This window comes from Camelina sativa, chromosome 12 (assembly GCF_030686135.1).
Source record: "Camelina sativa cultivar CO46 ecotype springtype chromosome 12, ASM3068613v1".
In the NCBI taxonomy this organism is placed as follows: Eukaryota; Viridiplantae; Streptophyta; class Magnoliopsida; order Brassicales; family Brassicaceae; genus Camelina; species Camelina sativa.
In genome coordinates, this window is record NC_141891.1 from 38588494 (window position 1) to 38606856 (window position 18363).

The window sequence follows — 18363 nt, forward strand, 5'->3', positions numbered from 1 at the left end:
CACATAAGATTCATAATGGTTTCATCTTGAAATGAATGATCGATCTGTTTTAAAATAACTCGCATAAACACAAACTAAACCTAAACACAATCCAATCCAAAAACTCAAGTAAAATTTTAATGGATATGTGAACACTGAATTTTAATTTACTACCAGAAATAACTGATGTGGGGATCATAAAACTATTTTTGTATATACAGAATTTGAAAGAAAATCCCAAACTCGATTATAAAACTTTGTATATACAAAACTATACAAAGGTAAGTCGAGCACTCGATTGACAATCATTTCTCATCCCTCTCGATCGAATGTAAATGATTGTTTTGAATCTTATAGCTAGAGTTTCAACCTTGTTTTGAGGTTCAACCTTTTCTTTTTCTCTCCCTTTTCTCCAAACAGTAGAATGGGTTAGATTTCTCTTTTCAAGAAGACGAAAATCTTATCTTTGTTTCTCTTTTTCTTTTTTAATGTGGAAAACATTTTATATTTATATTTATTTTTCCTATGTAATCAGGATAAATCTATTGAAAAAAAAAACTATTTTTTTCTTTCAGAAAATACCGTAATTATATTAATATGATAAAGTGACATTTGAAAAACGGTAAACAAGACGAATTTTTATTCACTAAACATTGTAAAACGGTAAAAGGATTAATTATTCACTAGCCATTTGAACAGTTTGGTTTTTCTCTGTATTCAGTACCCTAAACTCGATTTTTATATACTATTATACTTTGCCCAAAAAAAAAAAAATCATAATATATACTGTATTAAATTACGTGTGCACATGTGTGCGTATTTGTTGGTTTCACGCCTTCTTTAGAGTCAATCATTTTCTATGAATATGAGACAAACAGTTTTATGATTGTTTAATTTGTAGCCAATTATCCTTAGCTTTTACAGTATATATCAGTTATCAAACATATCAGATCTATTCGCTACTCATTTCCTCTTTGTCATGTTTTAAAATTTTCTGAAAAGGAAAAAACAGGTTCTTGTACCATTTCGACTATTAGTGTTGTGTTTTTCGTTTGTCTATCAAATTAGATCAACAGTATTATTGTTAGTGTTTAAAATGTGAAAGTAGGAAAGTTCATAGAAGTAACAGTTTACTTCTGAGAAAATGATAGAGTCAACGAAAAGAGGAGATAATGAAGTGTATGGTTCACTTTTAACAACCTCTGTTTTCTTAAATTAATTTTTCATTTCCAATCTTGTCATGTTCTTGCTGTTTGGTCAAGTGGCTTTCTTCCATTGACTTTTATTTATTGTTGCGTATTCAATTAGTCGAAATATGATTTACGGGGACGTCCATATTAACTCAAATACTATACTAACTAAGAATATGTGTAAAACAAAACTTTTATATACGGGTCAGTGGTCACGGGTTCATCGTCATGGTTGAAACAATTTTGCTGTCATCATCACATTAATTAGTTGACGATCAGTTTTTCAAAACTAAATTCATCATCATCCGAAGTCCGATCACTACTCCAGTATACGCAATGAATATAATTATTCTGGAAAACTTTTATCTCGTTGTTATGCATGTGAGCATTTATGTGATAACATGTTATGGATGTGATAACATGTTATGGTTTGTAATGATAATAACAATGATTTCAAAATCTTATTGAAAGTTTAAAATTCAAAAACTGTCTCAGATATTTCTAAGGCTTTTGTCTTGTTTGAGTGAAATATATCGCGATTAAAAAAAATGTTTAAAGGAAAACTTAGCCATATATATAAAAATTTTAGACTGGATCTATTACTATATATCCCCAGCGAAACGTTTCTTCAAATAAAAAAAATAACGCGAAAATATGGTGAATTATTTAACTCCGATACCATATATATACTATGGTATGATGGATTTAATTAATCTCTTAAAATTCAAAGCATGATGGATTCAATCTCTTAAAATTTGTAAAGATACATTAGACAAATTAATATAAAAATCGATAATAATAGGAAAAACTTCCACACTAAATAATGTTTTGATCGATATCATGAAAATGGAATTGCGAGCATTGTTTAAAGTAGCAATTCACTAAGTGTTACTAGATCATTATCCATATGCTAGAATACGGGTTGGATATTCATTCGGGTACAGTTTTTTTGTGCAGACCTACGTTGGCTTATATTTGGTTTCTCTAGTGTCATAAACAGGGGCGGATCTACTCACAAGGTTAGTAGGGCACGTGCCCTATACAGATTTAAGAAAATTATCAAATGTCTACAGGTAATATATTGTTTCTAGCTGATTTGGTTTAATTTGCCCCATGCTATAACTAAGGTTCTGGGTTCGATTCCTCTTTCATGTTATGTTTTAAAGATTTTTTTTTTATGAATTAATTGTCATTTAGTTTGTGCCCCATGTAGAAATCTGTTCTGGATCCGCCACTGGTCATAAACTCATTATTCTGGGTTTGTCATGCATGTTTGCTTCAGTATATAGAAGCATACCGACCGACTAACTAACCGACAATCGGCAACTTGAGTGTTTCGAAACTATTGTACTAATGTACGAATTCGTCCGTATTGAAGGGATTTGAGATACAAAGAGAGAAACTTGAATGATATTTTTGTATTTTTCTGACTGATTACATTTAGTCTATACATCTCTTTTTTTATATACAAGAGTAGAACAATCTAGAGCTCCTAAAGTAACCTTATCCTCCAGCTGTAGTGGATGACTCATCGGTTTGTTGTTGCAGAACCTTGAACCTGTTTGGACTGGAGTGGAGCATCTTCACCGTACTAACGTTCCTCTGTTTTGAAGACGAGACTGCTTTAGTCTTTGTCATCTTGTGCTGACTTTGGATTTGGGCTTCAAATGGGATCGAATTGTCGAGGCCCAACAAGGGTGTTGGATCTTTGTCTTCTACACTCTCCCTCAAACTTGGCGTGGGCATTGTCGTAGCAGAGGACAGACCAATTTTGCGTCGAAGATCATCAAACAGTGGTCTGGACAAGGATTTGGTGAAGATATCAGCAAGCTGGAGATGTGCCGGGATGTGATGTGTCTCAATGTACCCCAGAGCTACTCGTTTACGAATGTAGTGAAAATCTTTATTGAAGTGTTTGGTCCTGTTGTGAAGGGCTGGATTTGCAGAGAGGTAAACTGCTGAAAGGTTGTCACAGAAGACCTTTGTTGGTTGATACTGGGGTATACCAATGTCACGAAGCAGAGACGAGATCCAGGTAAGTTCTTTGGCGACAACGGAGAGGGTTCTGTACTCTGCTTCGGTGGAGGAACTAGACACTGTCGGCTGTCTTTTGGCAGACCAAGATATTAACATGGAGCCTACGAAAATGCAGAACCCTCCAGTTGATCGTCTAGTATCCTTGCAGCCTGCGTAATCACTATCACAGAAGGCTGATAGAGTAGGATTGCCATGCTTCTTGATTGGGAGTCCCATATCCCGAGTGCCTTTGATATATCTAAGAATCCGTTTGAGCATGCTGAAGTCGGAGTTCGTTGGAGCGTGCAGTTTTTGACAGACAAAGTTCACAGCGTATTGCAGATCAGGGCGTGTGATAGTTAAGTATTGCAGCTTACCAGCCAAGCTCCTGTAATATGTAGGTTCAGAGAAAGGTCTTGTATCAGGTCTGTCATTCTGCTGTGGAAGTGGCGTTGGCATGGGATTACAATCTGCCATTCCAGCTTGAAAGAGTATGTCTGTCGCATATGCCATTTGATGCAGAAACAAGCCATCGTTAGTCGTTTCAATCTCTATGCCAAGAAAATAGCGAGGTGGACCAAGATCTTTCATAGAGAATCGAGAGTGGAGAGCTTGAAGCAAATGTTGTAGAAGCTGTTGATCATTTCCTATAAGGAGAATGTCATCGACATAGAGAAGTAAAACAAGAATTTTCTCACCTTGAGGAAGAGCAAATAAAGACGGATCAGCCATACTGCAGACGAACCCAAAATCAAGGAGGAAGTTACTAAAAGTGTCGAACCACGCCCGAGGGGCCTGTTTTAGCCCATAAAGGGCCTTTGTGAGGCAACACACATGATCAGGCTTGTCCGGATCAACAAATCCAGCTGGTTGATACATATACACTGGTTCCTGTAATTCTCCATGTAAGAAAGCATTTGAGACATCAAGTTGCTTGATTGGCCAACCGAGTGCAGTTGCAGTGTCAAGAACAAGCCTTATGGTAGCAGTGCAAACCACTGGACTGAACGTTTCTAAGACCATCTCCAATGGTTTTCTCTATTATAGAGGAACTCTATAATAGAGGTGAGTTTACTCTAATGGTTCTCTATTCTCACCTATAAAATAGTGATTACTATTTTTTCCTCTATTTATAGAGGAACCTTTGTAAAAAAAAAATAGGGTTCCTCTATAAATAGAGGAAAAAATAGCAATCTCTATTTTAGAGGTGAGAATAGAGGACCATTGGAGTAAAACTCACCTCTATTATAGAGTTCTTCTATTATAGAGGCAAAAATAGAGGACCATTGGAGATGCCCTAAGTAGTCCACGCCTTCTTCTTGACCAAAACCCTTAGCAACGAGTCATGCTTTAAGCTTATCCACCTCTCCATCAGGTTTCAGTTTTGTTTTGAAGACCCATTTTGAATCCAAGATATTTCATATCTTCGGTTGGAGGGATGAGATACCAAGTCTTGAGCAGGTATATCCTTCTTATCTCTTCCATAACGGCTTCATTCCACCATGGATGTTTCATGGCAGATAATATGCCTTTGGGCTCATTATGCACAGACTTAGCAACAACAAGAGCATACCGAGTGTTAGGCTTGTGTATACCAGCTTTCGACCTGGTCACCATTGGATGTGCATTGTTGACTTGTTCGTCACCAAGCTCTGCAACAGCTTCTTGTTCAACTCCTTGTTCATGGTCTGAACCGTCATCATCAGATTCCTCAGTACTTGTTTCTTGATCATGCTCATTGTTTATATTAACTTGGTCTTCTCCAACTGGAATAGGATCCTGAACCTCAGCAAAAATAGGTTTTGGTAGACACTGAGGAGAAGGAGAGACTGGAGTCTCTAAGTGAGGATCAGTAGCATGCCTGCAGAAGCGGTGTTTTGTAGTTTGGCACCAGATGATTGTAGTTCTCCTTGAATGGAAGAACCTCCTCATCAAAGACAACATGTCTAGAGATGTTGACTTTGCCGGTTGGTGGATAAAGGCATCGGCAACCTTTGTATTGACTGTGATCACCGATGAAGACACATTGCAATGACTGAGGATCAAACTTATTCTCAGCAAGAGGCCGCAGACATGGATAGCACGCTGATCCAAATACACGCAGAGACGAGTAGTCTTGTTTCTGATGCAACAGAGTTTCAGAGGGACTTACATTCTTTAGAGCAACAATTGGTAGCATGTTAATGATGTGATTAGCAGTGTAGAACGCCTCTACCCAGAATTTTTGAGGTGTATGACTATGAAACATCATCGACAAACCAAGCTCAACCAAATGACGATGCTTTCTTTCTGCAATGCCATTTTGTTGTGGCGTATAGGGACATGAAATGCTGTGATGTATACCATTTTCACTAAAGTGAGCTTTGAGCTGGTTGCTAGTAAACTCTCCACCACCGTCACTCTGAAACTCCTTTATACGAGTGTTTAGTTGATTCTCGACTAATTTTTGGAAGGCAATAAAGACTATAAAGAACTCAGATTTTGCTTGTAGAGGATATAACCATGAGAATCGAGAGAACTCATCAACCAAAACCACATAGTATTTAAATCCTTGGTTTGATACAACCGGTGAAGGTCCCCAAAGATCACAGTGAATTCGATCTAGGGGGTTCAAAACACGAGAATCAGAAGCAAAAAAACTTAATCTAGAGTTCTTCCCCATCTGGCAAGGCTCACAAACGGAGGATGTTCTGCTCTTATTGACTTGAATATCCTTGCTTGATTGAAGTTGCTGGAGAATCTTGTTATTAGAGTGACCAAGTCGATGATGCCAAACTTCTTCACTAGCTGCACATTGTCGATTGGAGTAGAATGTCAGAAGCACTTGATTCTCCAACACATACAGACCACTACTGCGAGGACCCCTGGACACTACCTTCTGAGTATTTATATCAATAACACATACTTTAGAGTCAAAATATACTCCATATGGATAATCATCACAGAGCTTGGACACAGAAAGCAGAGATTTCTTTATGTCTGGACAAACTAGGACATCATTTAAGGGAATGGTACCTTTCGAAGAAGAGATGGTAGTTGATCCAGTGTGAGTGATAGGGAGGAAGGTTCCATCACCAACCTGAACAGTATCATTCCCGGTGTATGCGGAAGCAGAGTGGAGCATGTTGGTGGAAGATGTGACATGAGCAGAAGTACCAGAGTCAGGATGCCACTCCTTACATGTGTCGTCTGAGATTTGTAAAGAAGAGAAAGCTTGATCAGCCTTGGCTTGATAGTTGTTATCAAACCTGTTGTAGCACTTGATAGCTGTGTGCCCTACACGACCACAGATCTGACAGACTGGTCTTTGTCCAGTAGGTTGAGGAGAGGACTGATGCTGAGAGAAACCTCGACCTCTGCTGGAATAGCCTCCTCTTCCCCTGCTTTGATTGAAACGACTGCCTCTCCCTCGCTGTGTAGACGAGTATTGTGGATCACAAGGGTTTGTCTTTTAAATGTTGAAAACGAGATGAGGCGTGGTCGCATCTGTGTTCTCATAAGACTGGAGCTTGCTGTCGAACCCTTGAACTTCAGATATAACATCATTGAAAGTCGGAGATGGAAGTTTGCTCAGAGAGCTTTGTATCACCGTTGTAATCGAGTCGTATTCTCTGCCTAGACCATTGAGGAACCCAAATATCTTCATATGGTTTCCCAATGGAGCTAAGAGAGTCGCAAATGGTTTTGAACTCCCGACAGTAAGCAGACAGAGACTTATCTCGTTTGGACAACAGCTGGAGACTTCGACGAAGAGAGAACTCCCTGGCAACGCTGCTCTTGTTGAAGTTCTCGGCAAGGGAGATCCAGATCTGACGAGAAGTGGCTAGATTGTGAACATGACCGAGGACTTCTTCTGACAGAGTACCGAACAACCAAGATCTGACAAGCTGATCGGTGCAGAACCAAGCTTCATATTCAGGATTTGGGACTTCGGTGTTGGCTTCACCGTTGACGACAAGACGTGTTTGGGCTGGAACCGTGACAGCTCCATTGACTAACCCAATGAGCTTCTGACTGGACAGTAAGGACTCAAACTGTGTCTTCCACAGCAAGTAGTTGGTGTCGTTGAGCTTCAGTGTACAGAACTCGAGACATGAACATTATCCGAGAAAGGATAAGTCGCCATTGCTTCGCCCATGAAGGTTTACAAGGGCTCTGATACCATAAAGGGATTTGAGATACAAAGAGAGAAACTTGAATGATATTTTTTGTATTTTCTTGACTGATTACATTTAGTCTATTCATCTCTTCTTTTATATATAAGAGTAGAACCATCTAGAGCTCCTAAAGCAACCTTATCCTCCAGCTGTAGTGGGTGACTCATCGGTTTGTTGTTGCAGAACCTTGAACTTGTTTGGACTGGAGTGGAGCGTCTTCACCGTACTAACGTTCCTCTGTTTTGAAGACGAGACTGTTTTAGTCTTTGTCATCTTGTGCTGACTTTAGATTTGGGCTTCAAATGAGATTGAATTGTCGAGGCTCAACAAAGATGTTGGATCTTTGTCTTCTGCATGTATCTCCAAGATATATTCTTAATATGTACCGATGTACGTATATACTATAATCCGGCGGTTTGTTTGTATATGTACTTAATGTTTGTGCAAACAAAAACCAATAGATCAAGTGTTAATGCATCCGGTTTCAGCACCCCGGAAGCTGCATGCATACGAAATGAAGTTTTTGTCAAATGGAGGAATTTGGGGGGGGGGGGGGGGGGGGGGGGGGGGGCTACTTTGCTCTCCTCAAAAAAATGTTCAGTTGACTTGGTTTGTTACGTCTCACCTTGTTGTTCTTTCCTTCTAACTTCTAAGGGTGAAAAAATAATCTCCAGCACAAATAGGAATAGCAGATTTATTTTTCTTTATTCAATCCATATCATCGTCGTTAGAGTGGTCAACGAAACTATTGTATATTAAAATTAAGGAGTAATTAGGTTAAACCCGCGCTACGCCGCGGGATACTTTTTGTAACTACTTTCAAATATATCGAATTATTAAAAATATATATTTTTTGGAATTTGATTAATTGTAAAAACTATGGTTTATTCAATAGTAAAATATAAAAATGCACTAATAAAATAAAAAATAAATAAATCTCAAATTTAGTATGATTTATAAATGTTTACTTTTAAATCGATTAGACTTAATTATATAAAAAGCCTAACTAACCCTAATATATGTTCTTTTTTTCTTTTCTTTACCTTTGGTGAGAGATATATTAGTGTAGTTTGAATTTGTGGTGTTTGTTTTTGTATTTTATACAAATTTAACAACATAATTGTTATATAGTATTTTTATTGTTATAAAAGTTATTATTTGTAAAAGTACATAGACATATTTTTACTTTAGTCTCGTTTTGTGTATTATTTAATATTATTAGGGACATTTACAAAAATACCATTTTTCATTACCCTTTTGCAAAAGTAACTCTTGTTGTCCATTTCTAATAATACATTCTTTCAATATACAAAATAACTAAATTCTAAACTCTAAACTCCAAATATTAAATCATACCCTTTAAAACTATATCCTAAGGTAAAACAGAGAATCCAAACCTAAAAAAAAAAATAATACAAATCAATTTAACACATTGTAATTATGCAAAAAAGGACAAAAATGAAATTGACCAAAAAATGATATATGTATTACTAACAATTTCTCATATTATTAGCAGAGCGATTAGGTTAATATTGTCAAAGTAATTTTTAAGTCACTGATTTTAAACTATAATATAAAACCTTCAATTTTGGAACTTATATATTGTTCAATTTATCATTAGTTGGTGTTCTTATATATAAAATCACTATCAACACTAATCCCAAACTTTATTTTATTTACTTGTTGTAGGAGATATATTAATGTAGCTTAATTTTATGGTATATTATTTTTGTAGTTTATACAAATTTAATCACATAATTTTTATATAGTCTTTTTGGTTAATTTCGATTATTCTACTTTATTTTCGCCAAAGGATAGTGAAATCAAAATCAATCTGAATATTTATTGGTTTTTTGTTTTGTAGTTCAATCAAACTTAGGAGTAACTAAATCTATAAAATCATTCAAGTTTGTTTTCAATTTTATTTAAACCCAAATAATAAATTCATTTATTTAGTTGCTACGTTTTCAATTAATCTAGAATGAAAAATACTTTATTTATAGAGAAAAGATGGTCGATACATATATGAAATTTCTATATCTTATATTTACTGCTATATAGTTTAAGAATAATAGAAAGGATTAAGGGTTATCTACACATGAATGATGAATGTGTCATAACAAAATCTAAAGTCGTTAGTTATTGCAAAGACTTTTGAGTCCAAATTCTCAAGCCTATGTAATTTATATACTATGTTTCCTTGAAAAATAAACAAAAAACCTGAAAATTTTGAGAATTATAATAAATAAGAATTTGAGAATTCCTTCTATAAAGCATTGTATTTCTATATAAAGCGGCAAAAAACAAGTGTCACTTTCTCCTTTTTCATTTTACTTCTGGTTTAGTACTTTTTTTTTCATGAATGTGTCGTAACAAGATCTATTAAAGCAATTTTTGAGTCTAAATTCTCAAACCTATGTAATTTATTACTATGTACGGCCTGAAGAGTTAGCGCTTCATACAATATATGTGCTGGGTCCCATTCTCATGTGTTAAGGTTACTCACGAAAAGTAAACAACATAAAGCGGAGATGAAGTACATACATACAAATACAACATACATGTGGAAGAAAGTAAAGTAGTAAACTCAATTCTCTAGAGAAAAATAAGTTAATTCAAATTTTTTTTTTACAAATGTGTATCTAATTATAAACCAAGTCTACCTCTATTTCTAATCCAAGTCTACAATTAAGAATCATTTTCCGATAAACCCTTTAGCAAAAGAAAAACTAATAGACATTGTCTCAGTTCCAGTAATATGCACTTCTGCAGGGAAACAACAAAACCTTAGCACTATAATAACCTCGTCAAAACTGCCGGAGAAATGTAATATATAGTACCACTTTTGAGAATTGTATGTATAGTGATAAATTAAATCGAATAACTCATACAACAATTGATTTTTCTTTCAATGTCACAAATTAGAGTTATTGGTATATCGACATGAGTTTAAAGGAAACATATTTATTTTCAACCGAATAACCATTATATTACAAATTCTTTTAATCATTAAGTTGCTTACAATATTTAATATTTATTCAATAAAAATTGCATTTTCTGTCAATTTAGCAGTATACTTGTTATTTTTGAAAAATATTGATAGACATACAATAATTAATATACTTTTTTGATATTATTATATTTTTGAAAGTTGTAAATGATTTATTCATTTAGTTTAAATTTAGGCTATAAATTTAAACATTTGTTATTGAAAATTATTGATGATGTTTATTATTTTATATAATGTAATTGGTTACACAATTTAAATGATGTGTTAGTTTCTAAAAATCTGGAAAAACTGATTTGGAACAAAAAAATAATTATTATTGGCTGAGAGATATGAGCTGTATTAATGAAATGTTTTCATTGGTAAACAAATAAGCTGATGTGTCAGCTTCATGTTCAACAAAAATGCTGATGTGTAAGCACTGGATAGAAACGTATTGTGTTTTTATTGTATTGATTGGTTGTATAATTGTTATTAAATTTTAACACCAACCAGAGTTTCGATCTGAACCACGGACACGTAGTACATAATGTACATTTCTTTCTAATTATTGTACGAATGTGAACACATAATTACATATCTTATACTACTAGTTTAGTTTGTAAATAAATAACGACTATGGGTGAATGCAAAATTATATGCACTAGACGACAAATGAGCATCGTAGCTTGGAATAAAGAATGTTGCCACTATATACATGAAATTAGTCCCATATTTAAGTTATCACTAGATATTTTAAGGGGAATTTTAAATTTAAGAACTCATATTTATTTTTAAAACATGTACTATGTTGTGGTTAACATGAAAACACATCATATTTTTTGTTATATCAATTCTTATTTTCATCACTAAAGTATGTGATCTATCATCTTAGAATTCTATATTAATATATTGTTTTGTGTATTTATTACTATTGGTTTATCCCTCTATAAAAATATATTCTATGAAATCATCTAACAATACAATCAACAAGGATCACATGCTAAATTCTAAGTCCAATTTTTTCTAATACCATTTTTATTATTTGGTTAAACAAACAATATGTTAAGTTCTTGTTAATGCGAAATAAATTTGTTGATCTACCGTTGGCATTCTCAGATGATAGTTCAACTCAATGTTTAGTGTATACACATTTTTTTGAAGTTTGATTTTTTTTTTTTTTTTATAAAAAAAATGTATGAAAGTAGATATACACGACGATATATTTTTTTTTTTTGCCAATTTCTCATACATACCGAAATTAGACAGAATTTTTTACAAAAAGATCAAAAGAATTTTGTTGTCATTTACCATATTAGTTTTAAGATAAAATCCAGATGCAAAATTCAAAATTAATTAAACAAAATTGATAAAACCCGAGTCTTCTTGAAAAAATTCATTTGGTTTTTAAAGACTCAAAATTGCAACAGTCAAATTATCAGCTTTCCTTCATTTCGGTTGTTTATTTTACCTGTTTGGATAATATTGATGACTACATATCCGCTTGGAGTCAGAATGTTGAAAGAACTAAATTTAGCTCAATCTTAAGTTGACCTTTTGGTTTCAAAGATATTTAAGTTGATAATCAAAACTGAGGGAGTTTTCTATAATATAACTATTAGTATATTGTTATTTTCAAACCTCTACAAGATTCGACACCGAAACATTTGACAATTTCGATAACGTGGTGAGGTCACCGTGTGACTTTACAACTAAAACTCCTTCATCATTTTCATAGTATTCGAGACGACTTAAATTGATGACTCTTGTATTATTTAACTGAATACATAAGTAATAATGTTAAGGATAAAATATTTGGAAACTGTTATGCTTTCGTATTAAGTTTTGATTCCCATGCTACCCTAAACCGTGGCCATATTCTGATTACATATACATTTTCAAATTCCTTATTAAAAAAACACATTTTGTTGGTCAAAATAGTCACAAAAAGGTTTCAAGAATATATATGTCTATAGACATACATAAACTTTATATTTCTTAATCTTAGAATTTACAATTTAAAGTTTTACGACTTCTTTTTTTAAGGAAGAAAATAGTTTTCAAAAGTTATAGAGTAAAAAAAAGCAACAACAACGTTTCCTGCCGTGATATTTGAAAAGTATGAATTTTCTCATTTATAAACTTTTAGTGTTTGAGTAATGCTTTTTGTTCACCAACGTTGACTTACAGGCCCGAACAAAATATTTGCAATACTCAATAAGGCGTATTATTCGATCTCATTAAAAAAAAATTGAGATGACCCATAGATTATGAGACAACACAAAATACTGGAAAATGGAAACTAATGTTAATCATATTAGCAGTGGTTTGTAATCATATTACTGAAATCCAAAGAATAGTCACAAAATGTGAACAAAAACCACAAGTCATAACCCATATATACTCTTAACGACTATTTTTGTAGACCAACTGGGGGACATTAACAACCAACATGACATGAATATGTCAATTAATGTTCAAGGCGATTTGCGTGCTTGAGAGCGTTTAAGGCGATTTGCGGTTTCTTTCGCAGATCTTCGCCGGAGGATGGCCTCTCGCCGTTTCACCGAAAATCTTCTTCTTCCTCCTCCCTCCTTCCTTTCTGGTTTCATGAAGACCCGTATTGATGGTGTGGAGTTTCCCCCGCGTCCTCCAGATCCGGATCTGAGTCCTGTAACCGCCCCAGATGTAGCCACCCTAGATCTAGCTTCTCCTCCACCGGTTCATTTACCGGTGGCTCCACCGGTTCCTTTCCCTCAAGTATCTTTGCCCTCGTCCTTGATTCCGGAAAGCACACCTGTTACCGCAGCTCCCTCACAAGCAGAGCGGTTTAAGGAGTCGTTGAGGAATCTTTGAAAGATCTCATCGCCGGTAATTCTAGAAGATGGAATTCCGATGGTTCAAGCACCAGCCTCGGTTCTGTTAAAAACAGCAGATCAATGGAAGGGTCATATCGTGGCGAGATTCCATGGTTTGATCCCCTCTGCCTCAAAGATTTTTTCGGATCTGAACCCAGCATGGGAAAAGTTTGGAAATATCGTTGTTAGAATAATTGATGATACCTCCTGCCTCATCATGATTCCTTGTGTTTCAACCAGAGATTGGGTCCTTCAAGTTGGGTACTGGCAAGCTGGAAATTGCGCTTTTTCAGTGTATCCATGGACAGCGAATGGCTTATTGGAGATGCAGGATTTGCGGACAGCTCCAACTTGGGCAGTGTTGGAGAATGTTCCCCCTCAGATGTATTCCTTTGATGGCATTAGTGTCATAGGGAGTGTCATAAGCGAGCCTCTACACACAGAGAAGTCTAGGCTTGACCCATATTATTTTGGGTGTACCAAGATTAAGGTCGAGATTTCCTTGGAAAAGGCCTCCCCAACGGTGATTATAGTCAGGTACTCGGAGATGAACACGGTGAAGGTAAACGTGTCATATCCAAGACTTCCTCCCCACTGTTGTAATTGTGGGAGATTTGGGCACCTGTTGAATCGGTGTCCGAAACCGATGATGAAGAAAATATGGGATGCTCGAGGAAAATTTACTCCGGGGGGTTCTGCAATAGCGGAAACGGAGATCCCTCTTGCTGGTGGAAAGAAGGGGACAGAGTCAGAAGGTGGAGAAAGCTCCAGAGGAGTCTCCAGTGGTAACTAGGCAAAAAGCGGAGCTCCTACTAACAAGAGAACACAGATAAGAGCTGCGACTAGAAGGAGAGCTAAAGAGAGAAGCCGTAGCTCACCTCCCATGGAGAAGGCGATTAGGCATCAAAGTGACTTGACTATGTCAGCCCAAACTCAAGATACAGTTAAGAAATGGATAAAGGAGAGTAAGGAAAAGAAGTCGGGGCTTGTTCCTAGGGACGAGATAACCTCGCAGGTTCCTTAGGAAGTACAATCAGTCAAGGTTCCGGAGGCTGTAAGGGAACCTTTGGGAGAGAAAGGATGGATTGTGGTGAAGCCTAAGTCGAAAGGTAAGAAGAAGGTGTTGCCACCACCTCCGACCCATGGCTTAGGTGGCACAGGGTTGAGAAAACCGATGCCAGGGGTCAAAAGTGTAAAAAAACTGGCTAAGTTGGAATCCAAGATGACTTTTGTGAAGAAGACTCCGAGGAGATATCCACCACCGAGTCAAGGGGAGGTGAAGAAGGAAGAGGTCTCCTCTGTAACCTCTATTGTCTAGCCTATTCGAGATATATCCTCGGATGGGGCTGGTACTGTTTGATAGAGCATAGCTCTACGACATCTTTTGGCAGAATAAATGAAGGTTTTTTTGTTATAATATTAGAGGCTTAAATGGCCCATCTCGACAGAGATTTTTGCGGGAGTGGATTCGAAAATATAAGCCGGTTATAGGCAGTGTTTTGGAAACTCACGTGGGAGAGGAGAACGCAAGGCATGTTTTTCAAGCGAGCTTTCCAGTTTGGAGGAGTGAGTTTAACTACGAATGTATAGAGAATGGTCGAATCAACCCAGCAGTCTCGGTTTTTTGCTTTGTTAAGACACCTCAGATAATGCTTTGTGGAGTTTTCAACCCGACAACTAGAGAAAGCTTCTCTGTGGCGTTTGTGTACGCTTGTAATACTCAAGTACAGAGGAGAGATCTCTGGAGCGAAATATCCAAGATTGTTCAAGAGTCACCAGTTAGAAGTCTACCTCTTCTGGTGTTGGGAGATCTCAACCAGATTCTGGCTGCTCATGAACACTTCTCAATATTGTCCCACAATCTACCTTTGGCGGGAATGGCTGAGTTGCAAGAGTGTTTAGTAATTAATGCTTTGTCAGATTTGCAGAGTAGAGGGGTTTTCTTCACTTGGTTTAATGGCAGGCATGAGGATCCGGTTTTGAGAAAATTGGATCGAGTTTTGGTAAACGAAAGTTGGAGTAGGGAGTTCCCTGAGGCTACTGCTCTGTTTGAAGCCCCAGAAGATTCGGATCACTCGCCCTGCTTAGTCAGTACAGAAACAGCAGTGACTTGTGGTAAGAAGCCTTTTAAATACTTCTCCTTCCTTTCTACCCACCCAAGGTTTAAAGAAAGGATCAAAGAGGCTTGGCAGAGGGAAGGCATTTTGGGTTCTAGACTGTTTATATTGGCTCAGAAGCTTAAGTTCGCTAAGGAAGCTTGCCGAGAATTGAATAGAGTGGGTTTCGGCAATATTCAGCAGAGGACAAAAGAAGCTCTAGAGAAGTTAGAAGAAGTGCAAGCAGCCTTGATGTTATCTCCTTCTACTGTTCTCTTTAGGCAGGAGTTTCTGGCACGGAAGAAGTGGAATTTTTTCAGTAAAGCTCAGGAGTCCTTCTATAGGCAGAAATCACGAATTCGATGGTACAAGGAGGGGGATGCTAATACTTCCTTCTTCCATAAGACTGTCATAGCCAATCAAGGGAGAAATGGGATTAAGCACTTGAGAAGAGAGGACGATGAGATAATCACTGATAAGGCTCAGGTAGGAGGTGGGAAGTTTAGTGGTGGAGGCTGTTCAGGAGTTCTTTCATTCGGGGTTCTTGCCCAAAAGTTTCAACGCCACTATTATTACTCTTATCCCCAATGTGCCAAGGGCGGATAACATTGCCCAATTTAGGCCGGTTTCCTGCTGCAACACGATCTACAAAATCATATCAAGGTTGTTAAAACAGAAGCTGAAATTGTTCATCTCAGACGCGGTTCAGGACAACCAAGTTGGTTTTGTTCAAGGAAGACTCTTATGTGAGAATGTGCTTTTAGCCTCGGAACTGGTCACCGACTTTCATGTCTCAGGGGATACCACGAGAGGCTGCCTTCAGGTCGATCTGGCGAAAGCATATGATAACCTGGATTGGCGGTTCCTGTTGAATGTGCTTCATGCTCTGCAATTACCAGATCAGTTCATAGGATGGCTACAAACTTGCTTCACTTCTGCATCCTTTAGCATAGCAGTAAATGGAGAACTGGTGGGTTATTTCCCGGGGAAGAAAGGACTTAGACAAGGTGACCCAATCTCATCTCTTCCCTTTGTTCTGGCGATGGATATTCTCTCAAAGAAGCTGGACAGAGGACTATTCAATCAGGGGTTTGGCCCTCATCCTATGTGCTTAGCCCCAGTAGTCACTCACCTCAGCTTTGCAGATGATGTTCTGATTTTCTTCGACGGTCAAGAGTGCTCTCTGCAGTGCATCTTGGGGATTTTGGAGGATTTTATGATAAATTCTGGTTTAGGGATCAACAGAAGCAAGACCGCCCTATTTCTTGATGGAGGAAATTTTCAAAGAACTCAGGAAATGGCAGATTGAGTGGGCATCACACAAGGAGCCCTTCCAGTGAGATACTTGGGAGTTACATTAACCTCGAAGAAGTTGACAAGGCAGGATTATCGTCCCCTCATTGATCGTATTATGAGCCGGTTCACTGCGTGGAATGTGAGGCATCTCTCCTTTGCGGGGAGGCTCCAACTGCTACAATCGGTCATATATTCGACGATAACGTTCTGGGCCTCCATTTTTTTGCTCCCTAATCAGTGCATCCAGGAGATAGAAAAGATATGCAGTGCCTTTTTATGGAAAGGGGCTCCTAACTCAGCAAGGGGGGTTAAAGGAAGCTGGGAGTCTGACTGCACTAGCAAAGAAAGTTGAGGTTTGGGTGTGCGAAGGTTGTCGACTTGGAATAAGGTTCTGGGGTTAAAACTCATTTGGTTGTTGTTCGCTTCCGTGGGTTCTCTTTGGGTATCTTGGGTGAGGAGGAACCTTTTAACTCACGAGAACTTCTGGGAAATGGAGAATATCACCTCTGGTAGCTGGGTATGGAAGAGCATATGCAAGCTACGTCCTCTGGCCAGACAGTTTATAGTCTGCAGATTGGGCACAAGTATCACTTGCAACTTCTGAAGTGATAACTGGACGGGTCTGGGGCCATTACTAGAGTTGGCAGGTGAGAGAGGATTGGTGGTTACGGGCCTTTCCAGGAATGCAATTGTGGCAGATGCAGTCAGAAATGGAAATTGGTGGATTTTAGGAAGTCGTAGCAGGAATCCTCTAATTTTGCTGGTAAAGGCTTGTCTTCCGGATCCATCTGTCGTGAACATGGAGGTGGATGGGCAAGATGATCAGTTTTTGTGGAAAGTTGGTGATGCAGAGGCTTCTAACAGGTTTTCTACAGCGAGAGTTTGGGAGTATCTACATCCCCGAGGGCAATGAGTGGATTGGTATGAGTCATTTGTGTTCCAAGGGAAGGATACCAAAACATGCCTTCATTACTTGGATTGTGGCAAGGCATCGACTTCATACGAGGGATCGCCTTATAGGATGGGGAATGGCAGTCCCATCTTTGTGTTTATTATGTGCTCAACAGGATGAATGTAGGCAGCATTTATTCTTCGATTGTGACTACTCAGCAGAAGTGTGGAGATATTTTTACTCAAGGGCTGGGGTTTCTCCTCCCATATTGTTTCCTAAAGGACTAATATGGTTGAAGAATCTTTGTGCAGATCAGAATGTGGCATTGATATTACGATTGACCTTTCAAGCTGTCGTTTACTTACTCTGGAAGGAGCGGAATTCAAGGTTACACAATGCGGTTTCCCGATCCCCAGGCGTATTGATTAACGAGACCAAGGTTATAATCCGAAGTCGCTTGGAGCCCTTCTTAAGATCTCAAGTCCCAGGTTTCATCTCACAGGTTCCAAGAGACACAGCTTTAGTTACTTGGTTTCGAATGTTTCAAGACTAACGAGCTCTGGAGGTGATCACTTGTTAGATTGCCTTTCTTTCTTGTATTTCCTTTTGCTGTAGGTGTTACTCATATAGGAGGCACTGATGTATGTTCCGATGTCCCTTTCAAGGAGTAATGTATGAAATGAAAGTTAATTAAAAAAAAAAAAAAAAAAAATCCCTTGTCCCATCAAAGAACTGTAGAACCCACACAACAACACAAACTACAACAAACAACATCATATTTCCAAAAACCATCCGCATATAGCTTAGAGAAAATTAGTTCCTTAGAAGTTGTGTTGCTAGCGACAGCCACTTTTCTTCAATCCAAAAACCCATGGGCCACACACATTCACATA

General features: G+C 37.5%; 1 pseudogene; it reads left to right on the plus strand.

Annotated features, from left to right (window-relative positions):
- Nucleotides 1-14835: 14835 nt before the first annotated feature.
- Nucleotides 14836-18141, plus strand: LOC109128012 (uncharacterized; annotated as a pseudogene).
- Nucleotides 18142-18363: the final 222 nt, after the last annotated feature.